This window comes from Brachyhypopomus gauderio, chromosome 5, assembly GCF_052324685.1.
Source record: "Brachyhypopomus gauderio isolate BG-103 chromosome 5, BGAUD_0.2, whole genome shotgun sequence".
Classification (NCBI taxonomy): Eukaryota; Metazoa; Chordata; class Actinopteri; order Gymnotiformes; family Hypopomidae; genus Brachyhypopomus; species Brachyhypopomus gauderio.
The window spans coordinates 16,908,675-16,929,597 of NC_135215.1; the positions used below are offsets into that span (position 1 = coordinate 16,908,675).

Here is a 20,923-nt window from a genome sequence, read left to right on the forward strand (position 1 = left end):
GTACAGTGAGATCATTAGTACCAGTGAGGTCATCAGTACCAGTCTAGTCATTAATACCAGTGACATCATTAGTACCAGTGAGGTCATTAGTACCTGTCAAGTCATTAGTATCAGTGAGGTCATTAGCACTTGTGAAGTCATTAGTTCCAGTTAGGTCATTAATACCACTGAGGTCATTAGTACCAGTGAGGTCATTAATACCACTGAGATCATTAGTACCAGTAAGGTCATTAGCACCACTGAGGTCATTAGTACCAGTGAAGTAATTGGTACCATAGCTTTAAAACCATGTAAATAATGTCTGCAAAGTTGCACTCTTATCACCTGAGACCATCATCCTGGGTCTGTGACGTTCTCTCAACAGTGGACAGTGAGAAATGCTCTCCATCGTGGCTTTCCCAAGACCTCCGTGTCCAGCTGGAAGGGTTCAGAAAGCTACCGTATGCTTGAGATGTCCCACAACTGAGGGATACCTCACCTGGTCTCCAACAGCTGCACTAGTTACCTGTGTCTTTCACAACTGGCTTTAAGAGACTCTTACTGACCTTCAGGCAGCTCTATGATCTTGCTACTCCATAACTCGAGGAGCTGATTATGAAGCTTGATCCCAGAAGAGCTCTCAGATCTGCCAACAGTAACACGCAGGTCAGGCCTGCTACCTCAAGAGAGAGGGCAGGCAGCCTCTTCTTAGTTTCAGACTTCACTTTTTAGTAGCATAAAATCACCTATAAGAGCAGTGATAAGACCTAACTGTAGATTAGCTGTTACGGCTTTTGTTTATTTATTTGCTTCATGTTCTAGCTTCCTTTTTTTCTTAATTTACTCCATTTACTATTACTATGTAAAGCATGTCATATTTAAAGATTATTAATAACGCCTAATACAGTAAAACATTATGTAAACAAACATTAATGCAAAATTTTTGTTTGTTCTCCAAAAAGTTTGCTAGAATCCAGGTTTGATTTCCAAACAAACAAAAAAGGAGGCACTCTTACCGCATGGCCCCGTCCCCCATGGCCCCGCCCACTACCCCACCCCACAACCCCGCCTCAGTATGACTGGAGCTTTGTGGCTTCACTTGGACCGAGAAGAGATCAAAGAGTGGCCAGAGCCAATAACAAACTTGGGAGTTACCTTGAGAGAACTGCAGTATTTCTCTACAAGTGTGCCACAATGATTTAAAGAATTAATTATCAACCCTGGGCCCAAAGCTGCCAAAACCACTTCACTGAGTGATTTTAGACTCATAGCATTTACTTCAGTTGCTATGAAGGCATTTGAGCGTATGATCCTTATTCCTCTGAAGCCAGATATAATAGTATTGGATCCATATCAATTCACTTATTGAGCCAATCACATACTTCACAATAATATTAATCTTGCTCTTCATTACATTTTGAGACATTTAGACTTTGCTAACAATTATGTGCATTATTTCTTTTCTTGATAGAGTTCGGTTCAGCTGAGGATGAACATCACTATGCACTTTCAACCATGAAAATCAAACATTTTACCTCATAGTTAAGTAGAACATTTTACCTCAAATTAGAACATTTTACCTCAGAGTTACGTAGAGGAGTGCCTCAGGGCTATGTCCTGTTACACTGCTTTCTTCCTCTGTATGCTAATTACCTGGTATTTCACAATGAATCTGTTCAAATCTGTTCAAATCGAAATTTGCAGATGATACCACCATAATCGGCTTGATTGTAGATACTAGAGAGACTAGTTATTGGGAGAAGGTGAATGAGTCAGAAATATGGTCCACCAACAATGACCTCCATCTTAATACAGCAAAAACAGTGTAGATCATTGTGGATTACAGGAAGAAGCAGAATGTAAAAACTCGCATGTAGGTTTTGGAATAATCTACATCTGTCACAAGATCTTTTACATATTTGGTAATTATATTAGTGACTATTGATAGTGGAGCATTGATTTTGATCAAATCATGAAAAAAATATTTCAAAACTTGTTCTTCATGAGACATAGAAAAAAAAGATCTACTGGTAAAATTTTATTCGTCCATTATTACAGTTTGGTACCAAAAAACAATGTCCAGATGATACTGATACTGCCCTCACCTGAATGTATGTGTGTGTGTGTGTGTGTGGGGGGGGGGGGGGGGGGGGGGGGTCATAATGCCTTTTCCTGAACCTGAACATATGCTGTGAGTACTGATACATACCTCTCCCCCTCCATACACACCTACATACCTCTCCCTCCATACACACCTCTCTACCTCCATACACACCTGTTTCCCTCCTTACACACCTGTTTCCCTCCATACACACCTCTCTACCTCCATACACACCTGTCTCTACCTCCATACACACCTGTCTCTACCTCCATACACACCTGTCTCCCTCCATACACACCTGTTTCCCTCCATACACACCTGTCTCCCTCCATACACACCTGTCTCCCTCCATACACACCTCTCTCCCTCCTTACACACCTGTTTCCCTCCATACACACCTCTCTACCTCCATACACACCTGTTTCCCTCCATACACACCTGTCTCCCTCCATACACACCTGTCTCCCTCCTTACACACCTGTTTCCCTCCATACACACCTCTCTACCTCCATACACACCTGTCTCTACCTCCATACACACCTGTCTCTACCTCCATACACACCTGTCTCCCTCCATACACACCTGTCTCCCTCCATACACACCTGTCTCCCTCCTTACACACCTGTCTCCCTCCATACACACCTCTCTCCCTCCATACACACCTGTCTCCCTCCTTACACACCTCTCTCCCTCCATACACACCTGTCTCCCTCCATACACACCTGTCTCCCTCCATACACACCTGTCTCCCTCCTTACACACCTGTCTCCCTCCATACACACCTCTCTCCCTCCATACACACCTGTCTCCCTCCTTACACACCTCTCTCCCTCCATACACACCTCTCTCCCTCCATACACACCTGTCTCCCTCCTTACACACCTGTCTCCCTCCTTACACACCTCTCTCCCTCCTTACACACCTGTCTCCCTCCTTACACACCTCTCTCCCTCCATACACACCTGTCTCCCTCCATCTTGGCAGCCTGTCATGTGTAAATATGATGCTACTATAATCCATAATTCCAGCAGGCAAATGGTTTTAATTTTAAACTCCAGTAAGGTGCAGCAGTATTGGGAACAGACTGCCTATTGGATACTTATGGCCACAGCTCACACACACACACACACACACACACACATATCTCATGCCTTCAGTACTCACAGAGCACTTCACAGACAGTCCTCCAGTCTACGGCTCTCAGATGAGAAATGTTATTATCTCAAATCAGTTTGTTCTAGAATTTACAATAGATTCATTTTAGAACGCTCAGCTGTCTCATTCCTGACTCGGAGTCTGAGCAGGTGAGCTGAACACTGCTCCAGAACACTCAAGCCATTATAGTCTGACGCTGTTAAAACTGTCATAAAATCTTCAGTGACAGCACAAAAATCACTTGAATTGATAGCATGTACTCTTAACATTGACTAGAAACTTGCTTAGCATGAATCACTGGAAAAGGTTTTGTATTTTTATGGATTTTTGTATTTTTCTACATCTTTAGGTGCTGTGATGTAATAAAATATTGTGAATTTATGAGATTTGTAGAGAACATTGAATGGACTCCATCACACGATACACGCACCTAGTATACTCTTAATAGTGTTCTACTGCCTGAGAGCATGAACCAGGGACTTCTTTAGATACACATGCATTTTGGGAAAACCTGTATACAGTTAAACTCTGTATGCCAACTGTTGCTGTGCATATCTTGTCTTATCACCCTCTGGGCGGTTTCAGAACACCACTCTTCTGGGGACGTCGTTTGGGTTCAGATACCCCAGCAGTTATGTGGCCTGTACTGCTTCCTACTACAGCTGAGCATCCACCCCATCCATCCTCATCTACCCTCATCCACCCTCATCCATCCTCATTTACCCTCATCCACCCTCATCCATCCTCATTTACCCTCATCCACCCTCATCCATCCTCATTTATCCTCATCCACCCTCATCCATCTCATCCATCCTCATTTACCCTCATCCACCCTCATCCATCCTCATCCACCCCATCCATCCTCATTTACCCTCATCCACCCTCATCCATCCTCATTTATCCTCATCCACCCTCATCCATCCTCATTTACCCTCATCCACCCTCATCCATCCTCATCCAACCCATCCATCCTCATCTACCCTCATCCACCCTCATCCATCCTCATTTATCCTCATCCACCCTCATCCATCCTCATCCACCTCATCCATCCTCATCCACCCTCATCCATCCTCATTTACCCTCATCCACCCTCATCTACCCCATAAATCCTCATATATCCTCATCTACCCTCATCCACCCTCATCTACCCTCATCCATCCTCATCCACCCTCATCTACCCTCATCCATCCTCATCCACCCTCATCCATCCTCATCCACCCTCATCTACCCTCATCCAACCTCATCTACCCTCATCCACCCTCATCTACCCTCATCTACCCTCATCCATCCTCATCCACCCTCATCTACCCTCATCCACCCTCATCTACCCTCATCCACCCTCATCTACCCTCATCCACCCCATAAATCCTCATCTATCCTCATCTACCCTCATCCACCCTCATCTACCCTCATCTACCCTCATGCATCCTCATCCATCCTCATCCAACCTCATCCACCCCATAAATCCTCATCTATCCTCATCCACCATCATCCATCCTCATCCACCTTTATCCACCCCATCCATCCTTATCCCACCCAATTCATCCTCCATCCATCCTCATCCACCCCATCCACCAGCATATCAGTGTCCCTGCTGAAAATTGCCCAACATTCACCATTCAGTGATCAGAATCAAGGCAATCATGAAGGACGAGATGATGACAGATGACAGATCCATCCTCATCCACCCTCATCCACCCTCATCTACCCTCATCCATCCTCATCCAACCTCATCCACCCCATAAATCCTCATCTATCCTCATCTACCCTCATCCACCCTCATCTACCCTCATCCATCCTCATCCAACCTCATCCACCCCATAAATCCTCATCTATCCTCATCCACCACCATCCATCCTCATCCACCTTTATCCACCCCATCCATCCTTATCCCACCCAATTCATTCTCCATCCACCCTCATCCACCCCATCCACCAGCATATCAGTGTCCCTGCTGAAAATTGCCCAACATTCACCATTCAGTGATCAGAATCAAGGCAATCATGAAGGACGAGATGATGACAGATGGCTAAAATCCATTTGAAAAACATCTAAGCTGTAGGGTCTGCACAGATTCCTACAGGCTCTGCTGATTGGACAATAGCAAAAGACACACGGTTTGGGCCTAATGAAGTGGGCAGAACAAGCTGGTTCAAGCTAGCTGGTGATGGCATGTGGGTTGTAGGCATCTATACCCCATAGCCAAACTGCATTAAGACATAAAGCAGTTGCATTGGTAGGCTAGAGAAGCTATTCCTGGACCAAGGGGCAGTGGCATTACAGCAAGGCGGAGAGACAGAGGACGTCGTCAGCGGACTAAAGGACAGCGACTAGCGCTCTTCAGAAGAGCTAACGCGCTGCTTGCTGACAGCACCAGACTCAGAACGACAGGTGAAGCATTCCTAACAATGCTAGCAACCATGCTAAGAACCCTGCAGGGCTAATAGACTTAATATCAAAATAGCACATGAAGATCATAATTGAACTAAATTAAAGACTCTGATAGCAAAGATGTCAGTGGGTCTCTTCTGGTATCTCCACTCTGTCCAAATCTTATTGGCAGGAATGTTCTAAAATATAAAATATATCACACCATGGCGTGCCATATACTCCAGCGTTATGACATCACTGCTGAGCCAAAGTCTCAGAAGAACTTCATCAATACAAACTCCTGATCACAGCTGTACAACCGAGATCACTTTCGTTCTTACCCACATTTACAAGCACACCACCAGAGTTCATGTGCTAACCTACACCACCAGTTTGAACAAACAGCCCCACACCACCAGTTTGAACAAACAGCCCCACACCACCAGGGTGAACATACAGCTCCACACCACCAGAGTGAACATACAGCCCCACACCACCTAATTTGGAGCTGAGAGGTGCTGACCCATGTTGCTGTGTTGTAGAGAAGGTCCAGTCGTCCTGTAGTGTATGATTCAAAACCAGCACCATGCACGTGCGCTGTAAGCTTTGCGTGTGACGGATGTGGGTGGTGGTGGTTGTGTAAATGCCTCTTACACACAGTCACACCCCACTTGACTTGCTCTGTTTCGTGTATGGTCACAAATCATAAGTACACACACTCTCTCAAACACACATTAACACATAAAGGTCAGTCTCATCTCTCTCTCTCTGTACCATGCACAAACACACACACTTAGAGAGAGAGAGAGAGAGAGAGAGAGAGAGGAAAAAACACAAATTGTCATATTGTATTCATTCAGCACTAATCCAACAGCAGCCAGGGGCTAAATCATATACTGGAAAAATAGAGCAGAGAACCAACCACCCTTACACACACACACACACACACACACACACACACACACACACACACACACACACACACACACACACACACAGACAGTCACTCATCTCCTTTGGTCACTCCCTTTATCTCTCTCTCCACCTCTTAACTCGCAGTTGTCTACTTGTTTTGTCTCATCTTGTCTCCTTTCTCCTCTCTCTCTGTCATACAAACACACACACACACACACACACACACACACACACACACACACACACACACACACCATCTTCATCCCGCTTTCCCTCTCGGAAGACGCAGTTCCCCTCAGCTCTGCGAAACCAAACCCAAATTAATGAAAGTGAAATTGAAGGAGATAAAAGCCAAAGGAAGAATAATGGCTGGGAATTTGTTTCTGAATAGCACAGAAAGCTGTCTAAGTGCCCTCATTGAATTACAGCACAATGAAGCAGCGAAATCGCACCAGATCTTACTCCTCCTCCACCACTCTACCTCCCTCCACCACCCTCCACCCCCTCCACCCCCCTCCACCCCCACCACCCCCTCCACCCCCCTCCACCCCCTCTACCCCCACCACCACCCTCCACCCCCTCCACCCCCCTCCACCCCCCTCCACCACCCTCTACCCCCTCCACCCCCTCCACCCCCTCCACCCCCTCTACCCCCTCCACCCCCCTCCACCCCCTCCACCCCCCTCCACCACCCTCCACCCCCACCACCCCCTCCACCCCCTCCACCCCCTCCACCCCCCTCCACCACCCTCCACCCCCTCTACCCCCTCCACCTCCTGCACCCCCCTCCACCCCCTCCACCCCCTCTACCCCCCTCCACCCCCCTCCACCCCCTCCACCCCCTCTACCCCCTCCACCACCCTCCACCCCCTCTACCCCCTCCACCTCCTGCACCCCCCTCCACCCCCCTCCACCACCCTCTACCCCCTCCACCACCCTCCACCCCCTCTACCCTCCTCCACCCCCCTCCACCCCCTCTACCCCCTCCACCCCCCTCCACCACCCTCCACTCCCTCCACCCCCCTCCACCCCCCAGCGTAGAAGAGATCCAGACCCAGAGAGTGGAGAGTTATGCATTTAAGGTAGTCAGCACTCCCCTCATCTCCAGAAACGAAGCCTGACCTGTCCTTACAGATGCTATAATGGAGCTGTTAACATCACACTGCATTAGACAGCCCTAAGGGTCTGTGGCTGGTAGCAACAGTGGCTGAAGCAGCCTTGTGGGCCAGCTTCCACAATCAGCCTAGAGGCATCAGATCATGGCTGAGGACCATTTCAATTCTTCTTCTAGATCGAACTTGAGTCTTCTGCCGCTGTAGAGTATGTTTAGAGTGAATTAAGATGTGCTACAAGGGTGCCACTGTACCTTATTGGGCCTGACAGATGATGTGATGATGCTTTGTAATTGTGTTTACAGACGAATCATGATTTAGATTCAGCACAATACAGAGAATTTGATGTGAATGGGTTCAGTGATGGATCCAGATGAAGGCTTTGGTTTAAACTAGCCCTACTGGACACCATCACCTCTAGAGTTAAGGAACCTGTCCAAACCCGGTGAACATCGTACGATGTTGCTTTGGTTGTCATGCATTTTGTAAGGAGGTAAAACCCATGTTTTTGTTTGTAAAGACACAAGTTTTATGTTTATAGCCACTCTGATCCTACCAGGAGCAAATCCATACACCAGCTTTTCTGTGGTTGCTAAGTTACCAGGACAGGATGATGTAAGAGGTGTGGGACAGGTGCTGTTGTCAAACCCCGCCCCCTCTTGTCCTGCAGCATGCGGTGATTTTGAGACATTATGAAGGTGTAAATAACCAATCAACTTCAAGTGCAGGAAGAAAGTTCTGGAAGCCGGGCGATTTCTTGTCTGACGTCCTCGATGTGGCCCTAAGGTCAGGACTCAGGTTTATCTGTTAATCAGCCAGATATGGAGCGTGGTTGCCGGGGACAGTGTAATCTGTTGTCAGGCAGATGGGGGATGAACAGAGTGCTGAGCTTACGGTGACGCGGCAAACAGGTGTGACTTAAACAAAAGGGCAGTGAGGATTTCTATCACACACACACACACACACACACACACACACACACACACTTAAACACACACACTCTCTCATACATCTTTACACACACATACATTTACACACAATCTCATGCAAACACACATTTACACACTTTCTCACACACACACTTTCTGTCTGAAATGTCCAGTATCTCTGGGAACTTTTTTGAAAGAGAGAAGTAGAGATTCCACTATTTTGAATCTCTAAATCTCTCACTATAGTACACTACAGTTACGCTTCTGGAATCTTCTTCATATATAAATACACACACTCACACACACACACATGCACACAGACACACAAACACACACACACACACAGACACACACACACACACACACACACACACACACACACACATACAGGCCAGGGAGCAGAAGCCATTCTGTATGCATGTCCATAAGGCTCTGTTAAAGCAAGCCTGGCTAGAGAGATTACATTCATAAACCAAAACCTCATACATATCAATGACTATTTTCACATTGAAGCCACCTCAATCATCCCCCTCTCTCTCTCTCTCTCTAACTCTCTCGCTCTCATCCAAATAGCATTGTTATATATGTTGATGAAGTGAAGTTATTTGTGTCTGGTGACCAAGGTGTTGCTGCACCCTGATACTTGTCATGCATATCCAAACTTAACTTGGCACAAACACAAATTCCCTGAGCCCCAGTTAGGGAGACACTTACAAACAAGGAGGTAATACACCATAGCAACACACTCACACGCACTGGCAAATGTGTGGAAATGTAACGACACATTGCAAGCTGGTTTTGCCCCATAGATGAACATTTGGATCACGCTTCAGTGGTTTGGCAAGAGGGAATTTTGACAGCTATGTAGACCAGATATGAGAGCTGGAGATCACCAGCCCAGTGCAGCCGCTTCTGGGCAGCTGCTCCAGGTCTGGGGTCATGGGCTGGGGTCATGGGCTGAGGTCATGGGCTGGGGTCATGGGCTGAGGTCATGGGCTGAGGTCATGGGCTGAGGTCATGGGCTGAGGTCCTAGGCAGCCACACCTAGGCTGGGGTCCTATGCTGGGGTCCTGGATGTCAAAGGTTGCACTACAGCTAAGGGACGGCACCTTTAGTTCAGTTCTTTATTGTGCAAAATTTCAAAGAGGCACAAAAAGACAGACATGAATATCACGAGTTCATATAAGATTCAAGATTCAAGAATTTATTGTCATGTGCACAGCAGAAATGGGTAGTTACACTGTACAATGAAATACAAGTAGCAAACTCAACAGTTTTGCCTCTTTGTGTGTGTGTGTTGGTCTAGTTGGCTGCAGGTATTTCTGCTTGACTTGCTGTGTGTCACTGATGATGGAAAAACACTCTGACATGGTGAGAGGTCTCCATGACCCCTGTGCAATGCGAGGGTATGTGCTCACACACACACACACACACACACACACACACACACACACACACACCCCTCCACTGGGGAATGATGTCTAGAGTATAAACATAAACATTCACGAAGAAATCATTCACAAATGGACACACTTCTGTCCTCGTTTCCTCTCTCTCTCTCTCTCTCTCTCTCTCTCTCTCTCTCTCTCTCTCTCTCTCTCATTCTCCCTCATTCTCTGCCTCTCTCTCTCTCTCTGTACTAAAGACCCAGTAACCAGCATCTCCATTTCTCTTTAACTGAACTTGTAACACTTATATACACTTTTACGTCTTTAATGAGACCTGCATTTACAACGTCTACACACTAATACAGCAGATGTTGTCTTGCTCCGAACAGGAGATGTGTACTTTAGTATACACAGAACCTACATAGAGCTGTGATGTTAGTTCAGGACACCAGTCTCCAGGGCCTTGCTGTAGTCTTCAAAATGGCTCTTCATAACAGCACATTAGGATGCTGATGAGGTAGCTCTGTTGTCAAAGCTGGTGGTCAGGTCAGAGGTCTAACATTAATAACAAATTATTAGTTGTTTAATAATGTGGGCAAGTCAAAGGCATTTTGTCAGTTGGTTTTTACATTGCAAGCAGTCGTCCTATACCTGCAGCTGAAAAATACTCCCATAGCAGTATGCAGCCACCACCATGTTTCACTGTTGGGATTGTGTTGGGCAGGTGATGAGCAGTGCCTGGTTTTCTCCACACATACCGCTTAGAATTAAAGCCAAAAGCTTTTTGGCAAACTGTATGCGGGCTTTCATATGTCTGCCATAAAACCTGACTGGTGGAGAGCTGTAGTGATAGAGCTGTAGTGATAGAGATGTAGTGATAGAGCTGTAGTGATAGTGATGTAGTGATAGAGCTGTAGTGATAGAGCTGTAGTGATAGTGATATAGTGATAGAGCTGTAGTGATAGTGATGTATTGATAGAGCTGTAGTGATAGAGCTGTAGTGATAGTGAAGTAGTGATAGAGCTGTAGTGATAGTGATGTATTGATAGAGCTGTAGTGATAGTGAAATAGTGATAGAGCTGCAGTGATAGTGATGTATTGATAGAGCTGTAGTGATAGAGCTGTAGTGATAGTGATGTATTGATAGAGCTGTAGTGATAGAGCTGTAGTGATAGTGATGTAGTGATAGAGCTGTAGTGATAGTGATGTATTGATAGAGCTGTAGTGATAGTGATGTATTGATAGAGCTGTAGTGATAGAGCTGTAGTGATAGTGATGTATTGATAGAGCTGTAGTGATAGAGCTGTAGTGATAGTTGACTTCTGTGTCTGAGCTCCTTGGGCAGTTCCTTCAACCTCATGATTCTCATCTGCTCCGACATGCACTGTGAGCTGTGAGGTCTTATATAGACAGGTGTGTGAGCTGTGAGGTCTTACATAGATAGGTCTGTGAGCTGTGAGGTCTTATATAGACAAGTGTGTGAGCTGTGAGTTCTTATAAAGACAGGTGTGTACGCTGTGAGGTCTTATATAGACAGGTGTGTGAGCTGTGAGGTCTTACATAGACAGGTGTGTGAGCTGTATGATCTTATATAGACAGGTGTGTGAGCTGTGAGGTCTTATATAGACAGGTGTGTGAGCTGTGAGGTCTTACATAGATAGGTGTGTGAGCTGTGAGGTCTTATATAGACAGGTGTGTGAGTTGTGAGGTATTATATAGACAGGTGTGTACGCTGTGAAGTCTTATATAGACAGGTGTGTGAGCTGTGAGGTTTTATATAGGCAGGTGTGTGAGCTGTGAGGTCTTATACAGACAGGTGTGTGAGTTGTGAGGTCTTATACAGACAGGTGTGTACGCTGTGAGGTCTTATATAGACAGGTTTGTGAGCTGTGAGGTCTTACACAGACAGGTGTGTACGCTGTGAGGTCTTATATAGACAGGTTTGTGAGCTGTGAGGTCTTATATAGAAAGGTGTGTGAGCTGTGAGGTCTTATACAGATAGGTGTGTATGCGGTGAGGTCTTAAATAGACAGGTGTGTGAGCTGTGAGGTCTTATATAGACAGGTGTGTGAGTTGTGAGGTCTTATACAGACAGGTGTGTACGCTGTGAGGTCTTATATAGACAGGTTTGTGAGCTGAGGTCTTAGACAGACAGGTGTGTATGCGGTGAGGTCTTAAATAGACAGGTGTGTGAGCTGTGAGGTCTTATATAGACAGGTGTGTGAGTTGTGAGGTCTTATATAGACAGGTTTGTGAGCTGTGAGGTCTTACACAGGCAGGTGTGTACGCTGTGAGGTCTTATATAGACAGGTTTGTGAGCTGTGAGGTCTTATATAGAAAAGTGTGTGAGCTGTGAGGTCTTATGCATAAAGGTGTGTGTGTTCTTAATGAGTTTAATTAAACACAGCTGGACTCCAGTGAAGGAGTAGAACCATCTCAAGGAGGATCAGAAGAGATAGACAGCATGTCAGTTTAATATGAGTCACAGCAAAGGGTCTGAATACTTATGACCATGTGATATTTCAGGTCAAAATGGGGTTTAATGGTCACGGTTCGCTACTGGTGTATATATAATATATATAAACACACACACACAAGCAAGCTGGCTTGGGCAGGTGACAGGCTGTATATATATATATATATATATATATATATATATATATATATATATATATATATATATATATATATTCAGTCATCGATTAAACCTTTAAAAACTCTGTTCCTCATAAATATATAGTTATGAGGAACAGAGAGTTTTTAAAGGTTTAATCAATGCTTGGAGAGCTTGTTTAAAGCAATGATATCACAATAAATATTTAATATTGGACCAGAAGGTAGATTTTTTAATAAATGAATAATTAGTCCTTACTTCCTAGGGTTAGTAGTACTATACTGATGTGTGATCCTTTATAAAGGGAGATTTACATAGCAGAACAGAACAGTGATAGAAATAGTATTCTGTTTCTAAGAATCCACAGATCTCTTATTAGCACTAATTAGTTTGGCCCCTCCTTGATTCTGGAGTGTTTATATAAATGTATGTGTGTGTGTATATATATATATATATATATATATATATATATATATATATATATATATATATATATATATATATATATAAAATACACACACACACTTGTGTTTTTCCAGCTGTGCCTGTAGTGCTAAATCAGTATGTGATCATTCCACTACAGATAATCTGTCAGACAGTTTGCTCAAATCTGAAAATGCCCTCTCCCTCTCCCTCTCTCTCTTTCTCTCCCTCTCTCTCACACACACTTATGTTTTTCCAGCTGTTATTGGCATGAATGCATCAGTCACAAAATCACGAATCATTTCTACTCCCTGCCATTCACAAATAATGATACTGTTAAAGATGTGAGCCACATATGTTTTAACTTTAAACACTGCTACAACACATACACACACATTGACACTGAATTCCCTTTATGTGTGTAGGTAGGGTGTGTGTGTACAGAGAGAGTGTGTGTGTCGGCAAGTGGAGACAAAAGGAAAAGAGAGAGAGAGAAAGAGTGTGACTAATAGAGGGAAAGAGTGTGACTAATAGAGGGAAAGTCAAAGTTCCCACAGGAAATGACATAATCAGCACCTGAGTCCTCTGATACCTGATACAGCATGAAACATGAGTCAGAGTGAAAAGAGAAACACACTCACAAACACAAACACGCTCAAACACTTAAACAAGGGAAGTATCTCAGCCATATAAAGCCAGGAGGGATTTATAAACAACTTTATTTATCAAACATTATCAAAACATAGCTTGAGCTGTGACAAAAATATTAAACAAAAAAGGTTTAACAAAACTGTAAAAGAGCAGTGTACTGCAACAGAGTACTGTACTGTAACAGAGTACTATAAGAGTAGTGTACTGCAACAGAGTACTGTACTACAACAGTACCTTAAGAGTAGTGTACTGCAGCAGAGTATTGTACTGCAAAATTATAGTGTACTGTAACAGTGTACTATAAAAGAGTAGTGTACTGCAGCAAAGTAGTGTACTGTAAAAGAGTGGTGTACTACGACAGAGCAGTGTACTATAAAAGAGTAGTGTACTGTGACAGAGTAGTGTACTGTAACAGAGTAGTGTACTATAAAAGAGTAGTGTACTGTAACAGTAGTGTACTATAAAAGAGTAGTGTACTGCAGCAAAGTAGTGTACTGTAAAAGAGTGGTGTACTACGACAGAGTAGTGTACTATAAAAGAGTAGTGCACTATAAAAGAGTAGTGTACTGTACTTTTGTAATGTTTCCACTTCACACTATACCTGCTCCCCGCCTCTCTCACCTTGACTAGACTCCATTCTGAACATGAAATCAATGTTTCCCCAGAGCCACTAATTAGTTTCACTAGGACACAAATGCAGCATACACATGTGAACCCGAAATCCCCCTACCCCTGGGGAGGGGGGGGGTGATGTCTGGAGCTGGGTGGTCAGTCTGAGGGTATTATAAATATTTCTATTCACCATTGAGGGTGTTTACAGCCGCAGTACTCACAGTCATCTCTACTGACCTCTGAACAGTGATGTCAGTAACGCGTTACTAAGTAACGCGTTACTCTAATTTTACCACTTTTTTCGGTAACGAGTAATATAACGCGCTACTATTTCCAGTCCAGTAATCAGATTAAAGTTACTTATCCAAATAACTGTGCATTACTATTTTTATTTTCCTTAGTAAAAATATATACTTTATCTTTCTTCTTGGCTCAGTTATACTTTTGCGTCTGACCGTAGCACTCGACTCCGCACGCTGCGCGCGACCCTATGAAAGCGCGAGCACGTTTTACAAGTCATTTTTTGCAGTGTCCTCCCGAAACGATATGTGGTAGTATAAAGAAACACCCCTCAAAAACAGGGGAAGGAACATTTACCTGATGAATTTTAATGTTGCTTTGTGTTCCACGTTTGAAAAATGCTGGAATTTTGACTAATGTAGCCTACTTTAAAATGCTTGAACTTGTAATGGTATTTCGTTTCACAAGCTGTTTGACTGAACAGTTCGCTTGTATTACGTTTACAAATAAATTTACAAATAATACCGCGCAGCTACACAAACGTAATGTCAGGAGATATTGTAGCGACTCTTGCCCTTTAAGTGACACTGGGGGGCGGAGCCTGCTCGCACCAGGGTTGCGTTATCAATAAAGTTTCCCTCCTCTGAATTTTTGGATTAAGCAGTTTCTGCCTCGGTTGCCGAACCTGCTTCAATACATTGTTACTGTTAAAAATGCACTTCCAATAAAGTGAGTATTGGAAAAATTAATTTTGCTGCTGAATGTAACTATTAAAGTAACTTGTAATCTAACGTAGTTACTTTTAAAATCAAGTAATCAGTAACGTAACTAAGTTACTTTTAAAAGGAGTAATCTGTAATCAGTAATCGGATTACTTTTTCAAGGTAACTTAGCCATCACTGCCTCTGAATATACACACACACACACACACACACACACAAATCAGTACTCACTGTCATCTTTACTCTTTTCTTATGTGTTTACATTTTAAGTAATATTATTTGTAAATAAATGCATTATATACAATACACTTTATTTAACAGGGCTCAAATGAATTAAACTATGGCATGCTCCCACAATGATGTGAATTCAGATGTGATCTATTGAACAAAATACACTGAATGGCCGCCTGAGACCCCCATCTGTGCTGAACCTCCTTTTGTCTTCAGAACCACAGTGACTGATAGCGGTGCAGATTCCACTAGGTGCTGAAATTGTTCTGGAGCAATCTTGGACCATGTGGACAGGTTTCTCGTGTAGCCACAAAGCAGACATAATACAGACATACGTAATACCGACGTGCTCTAAACAGACTCTTCTACCTCGTTCCAGAGATGCTCTGCAGGATTAAGATCTGGGGACTGTGAAACCCAAGGAAGCAACGAAAAATCCCAGGCATGTTCCTGGAACCGGTCCATGACTCCAGAACCCTAACCAGTCCATGACTACAGCACACTAACCAGTTCATGACTACAGGACACTAACCAGTTCATGACTACAGGACACTAACCAGTCCATGACTACAGGACACTAACCAGTCCATGACTACAGGACCCTAACCAGTCCAAGACTACAGGACACTAACCAGTCCATGACTACAGGACCCTAACCAGTCCATGACTACAGGACACTAACCAGTTCATGACTACAGGACACTAACCAGTCCATGACTACAGGACACTAACCAGTTCATGACTACAGGACCGTAACCAGTTCATGATTACAGGACCGTAACCAGTTAATGACTACAGGACACTAACCAGTTCATGATTACAGGACCGTAACCAGTTCATGACTCCAGAACCCTAACCAATCCATGACTACAGAACCCTAACCAGTTCATGACTACAGGACACTAACCAGTTCATGATTACAGGACCGTAACCAGTTCATGACTACAGGACACTAACCAGTTCGTGATTACAGGACACTAACCAGTTCATGAGGACCCTAACCAGTCCATGACTACATGATCCTTGTGTTATAGTGAACAGCTGCCATAAAGGGATGATTGTTGTCATGCTCGGTGCTTAGGTGAGCCCTGCTGTCCAAACCTCCATCCTCAGGTGTGAGAGGATCCACCACCTGTTACTCCACATCCACCAGCTTGAACTGTGGAGACCAGACAGGAAGGTTCATCGATTCATGCTGCTTGTGCCAAATGCCAACCCTCCTGTTAACATCAGTATCAGAAGTCTGGATTCTTCTGACCAGGTCATGTTTCTCTACTGCTCAGTCATTCAGCGTTCGAGCTGGTCTTACCTTTGTTTCCCTTCAGGCCAGCATGGTAACGACACTCAAACTGCTCACTAAACAAACCTGTGCTAAGGAGCGATAGATTTTGCCTCCGGAAACGTTAGCTGGAGCCCAGCGTTGTGTGCGGCTCGACCGTGCACCGCCTGTGCAACAATCCTTGACTTCTTCGTCCGACCCCTTTTGTTGACGAGTTGTTTACATCCACAGAATCCCCTTTCTGAGGATTTTGTCCCCCTCTGGGCAATTTCTGAAATGTTTCCCTCAACCAGACTGGCCCGATTTTCCCATTCTGATGTGGATTCCTGATCCACAGAAAACACACTCTGAGCTCACAGGTCTAATCACTACAGGGACGCTCGTGTCCTGAAAGGCCCGTGTCTCTAATAAAGTGGACATTGACTGTAAGGTACATTTCAGCTCTTTCAAACACAGTCACTAATAAACAACTCGGCAGCTTGTGCTCGTTTCACAGCCATGTGTGTAAACGGACACATTGCTTCTGCTCGAAGGCATCGAGAACCACTCACAGCACAAAGCAGTCGCCATAAGAAACTGTTCAGTGTCCCAAAGTCCAGCCCACCGTGCCTTCAGCTCAAGGGTCCAATCTTATGTGTTCATTCTAGCTACTTATCTATTTATGGCATTATGCAACACTGATTATGCATATATCAATATTAAAGAGAAATAAAAGCCTGATCCTCATATTTTATTAAATAGAGTTTTCTATTTTTTCTATTTCCTTCTTTTTGAGCCGGCTAGCTCGTGCATATCTAATGTTCTGTGTGAAAGGATGTGTAGGGGATACTTAAGGATGAGAAGCCCCTTGATATGTTAAAAGGATGGGACACATTTGATGTGACTGGGAAGCAGTAACATCAGGTACACACAGGCTGAAGTCAGGTGTGTGCTCACGCCTCAACACCTCCCAGTCAAAAGGGAAGCAGCTAAACTTCTGAGATCAGCTTAAAATAGATTACACTCCCAGTACAACATGGTCATTTCATATTGTTCTTGTGAGGTATTTCCGGTGGCTTATGAGCTACTATAGCTAAATAAATGCAATGCCAAAACCTAACCCTCAAACCTAACGCTCCTTCAAACCTAACCCTCAAACCTAACGCTCCTTCAAACCTAACCCTCAAACCTAACGCTCCTTCAAACCTAACCCTCAAACCTAACGCTGTTTCAAAATTAACCCTCAAAGCTAACCTTCAAATCTAAAGGTCCTTCAAACCTAACCCTCAAACTGAACCCTCAAACCTAATGCACCTTCAAACCTAAGCCTCAAACCTAATGCTGCTTCAAAACTAACCCTCAAACACAATGTTCTTTCAAAACTAACCCTCAAACCTAACCCTTAAACCTAATGTTCTTTCAAAAGTAATCCTCAAACCTAACCCACAAACCTAACACTCAAACCTAACGCTCCTTCAAACCTAACCCTCAAATCTAACGCTCCTTCAAACCTAACCCTCAAATCTAACGCTCCTTCAAACCTAACACTCAAAGCTAACCCTCAAACATCCAAGGCTTTGTGGTTCTTTTATGGGTTTTGTAGAAAGGCAGATACAGGCACATACAACACACTGCAATAAACCTTATCCTAACTTTAAAGCATTTATGAAAAACAAATAATATAGAAACACACACACCCACCCACCCATATACACACACACACACACACCCATACACACACCCATACACATACACACACACACACACACACACACACACACAGACACACACACACACACACACACACACACACACACACACACACACCCCAACACAAACACTACTTAACCTAGACACAGCACATTGATATTGACAGAGTGATTTCTGTTACCTCTTTGGTCTCATTAGTCTCATCCATACCAGTATGACCTTTGCCCAGCAGATGAATTTCATAATTAGTTTATCTAATTAATGAACCTCGTTTCAAAGGTTAGAGCGCTGTGTGGATCAGTATCCATCTTCATAGCACCTTCAGAACAGAGGATTTTAATTACCACTATTAACCAAAGGGTCAAACCCATCCACTTGATGGGGGGGTTAAGATTCAATACACCTGTTTGATGTGAATAAAGTTTCATTAACTGACAGATGCAGCACATTCACAAACCCAGAAGCAAGAAAAGACATGAAATAAGAGACAAGACAGGACAAGACAGGACAAGACAAGACAAGATAAAACACAGGACAAGATACAAGACAGGACACATGACAAGAAACAAGACAAGAAAGGACACAAGACACATGACAGGACACAAGACACATGACAAGTTAACACTAGGGTACCCTGCCATCCTGTGACTGTGCTTTTATGTCCTGAATATAACATTGCCGTATATATATACACACACACCCACATTGACCCCCTGGCCCACACTGTCCCCCGCGACCCCCTGGTCCTCTGGGCGGGTGCGACCTAAGGACTCTCTGGCCTCTGAAGCACAGGTATAAATACAGGACTGTTGACAGCTTCCTGCATCTAACCCAGGTCAGCAATACTGACCGGTCCCATCACATCCTTAAAAAAAGCATAATCATTTCGACTCCAACAGAGTTCATTGCAATAATCGTCTAAATCAGGTATCACCAAATGGCGGACCGCGGTCCGGATCCGGACCCGAACGCCGTCCTGTCCGGACCCAATCACATTCCTGATTAACTGGATACGGACCCAAATGCCAAAAAAAAATGTAACGGGAGACTATTTTAAACCGGAGAATTTATTTTCAGACGAGTGTTACGTTCACCACCCATTTGGGTGTTACGTTCGCCCCCCCCCCCCCCCCCCCCCCCCCCGCTCAACAACTTTCGTCCGCAGACCTGGACCTAAGGTCTGAGCTATCTGCCAAAAATGGACCGCGGAAAGATTTAATTGATTACCCCTGGTCTAAATGCATTCAGCGAGATGATCCTTCTAAGTGCAGCGCTCGGAACAGGCACTGATGATCACACCTGCCTACCGACTGGTGTGATATTGCCCAGATTTGGTCATGAACTGATATTAAACTCACAGAGCTCATGTTTCCCCCACTGACAATGGCAGTGCAGTCTGTGCCTCAGAAGAGGGGCAGGAATGGGACGTAATGATCTAAATCAATCTGGACATGGGTTCCAGAATATTCTAAGCACTTAGCATATTGTTGTAAGACACGTGGCAAGGAGGATCAGGTCCAGGGACGCTGGTGTGGCACGAGGGACATGGCTGGTCTGAACTTTGATTCATTGTCTGTCTACAACCAGGCCCAGGCTTAGGAGGCAGAATTACGAGAGCTGGCGAAGGTGTGTGTGTGTGTGTGTGAGAGTGTGTGTGTGTGTGTGTGTGTGTGTGTGTGTGTGTGTGTGTGTGTGTGTGTGTGTGTTTATCATTTATTGTATATATAATTCTCAATGCTTTCTACTCCAAGAAAGATGATGTAGAGGCCGAAAGAGAGAGACACAAAAGGAGAGACAGAGAACGAGAGAGGGGGACATAAGAGGAGACAGAGAGAGAGAAAAAAGAAAACGAGAGATAGAGAGACAGAAAAGGAGACAGAGAGAGTGAGAGAAAGAGAGAAAGAGTGAGAGGATGTCAGTCGTGCTGGACTTTTGTACAATGGTCCTGACAGAGAGATGATATCTCTGCTCTCACTCTGACAAAGTGTATGTAGCTCTCAGAAGCATGATTCTGGGTCCCCATCCATGTCTCTCATTCTCTCTGAAACACACACACACACACACACACACACACACACACACACACACACACACACACACACACACACACAGTCCACCTCCCAGCAGTGCTGGACCAACTACAGAGAGCCCACCTCATTACCAACTCAATGAATATCATTATTCACACACATCCGGTGCTCCTACCTCACACACACACACACACACAGTGATCCTACATCACACACACACACACAATGATCCTACCTCATACACACCCAGTGCCCCTACCACACACACACACACACACACACACACACACACACACACAGAGTGATCCTACCGCACACACCCAGTGCCCCTACTGCACACATGTAGTGATCCTACCTCACACACACCCAGTGCCCATTCCTCATACAGTCATACAGGGGCAGTCATGGCCTGGTGGTTAGGGAACTCGTGGGTTCGATTCCCAGACCTGAGGCCATGACTGAGGTGCCCTTGAGCAAGGCACC

General features: G+C 44.5%; 1 protein-coding gene across 1 annotated transcript in view; it reads right to left on the reverse strand.

Moving 5' to 3' along the window:
* The window catches only part of kcnk9 (potassium channel, subfamily K, member 9), a 52,633-nt gene that overhangs the window by 18,354 nt on the left and 13,356 nt on the right, over positions 1-20,923 (reverse strand). The gene's annotated exons all lie outside the window — the stretch shown is intronic.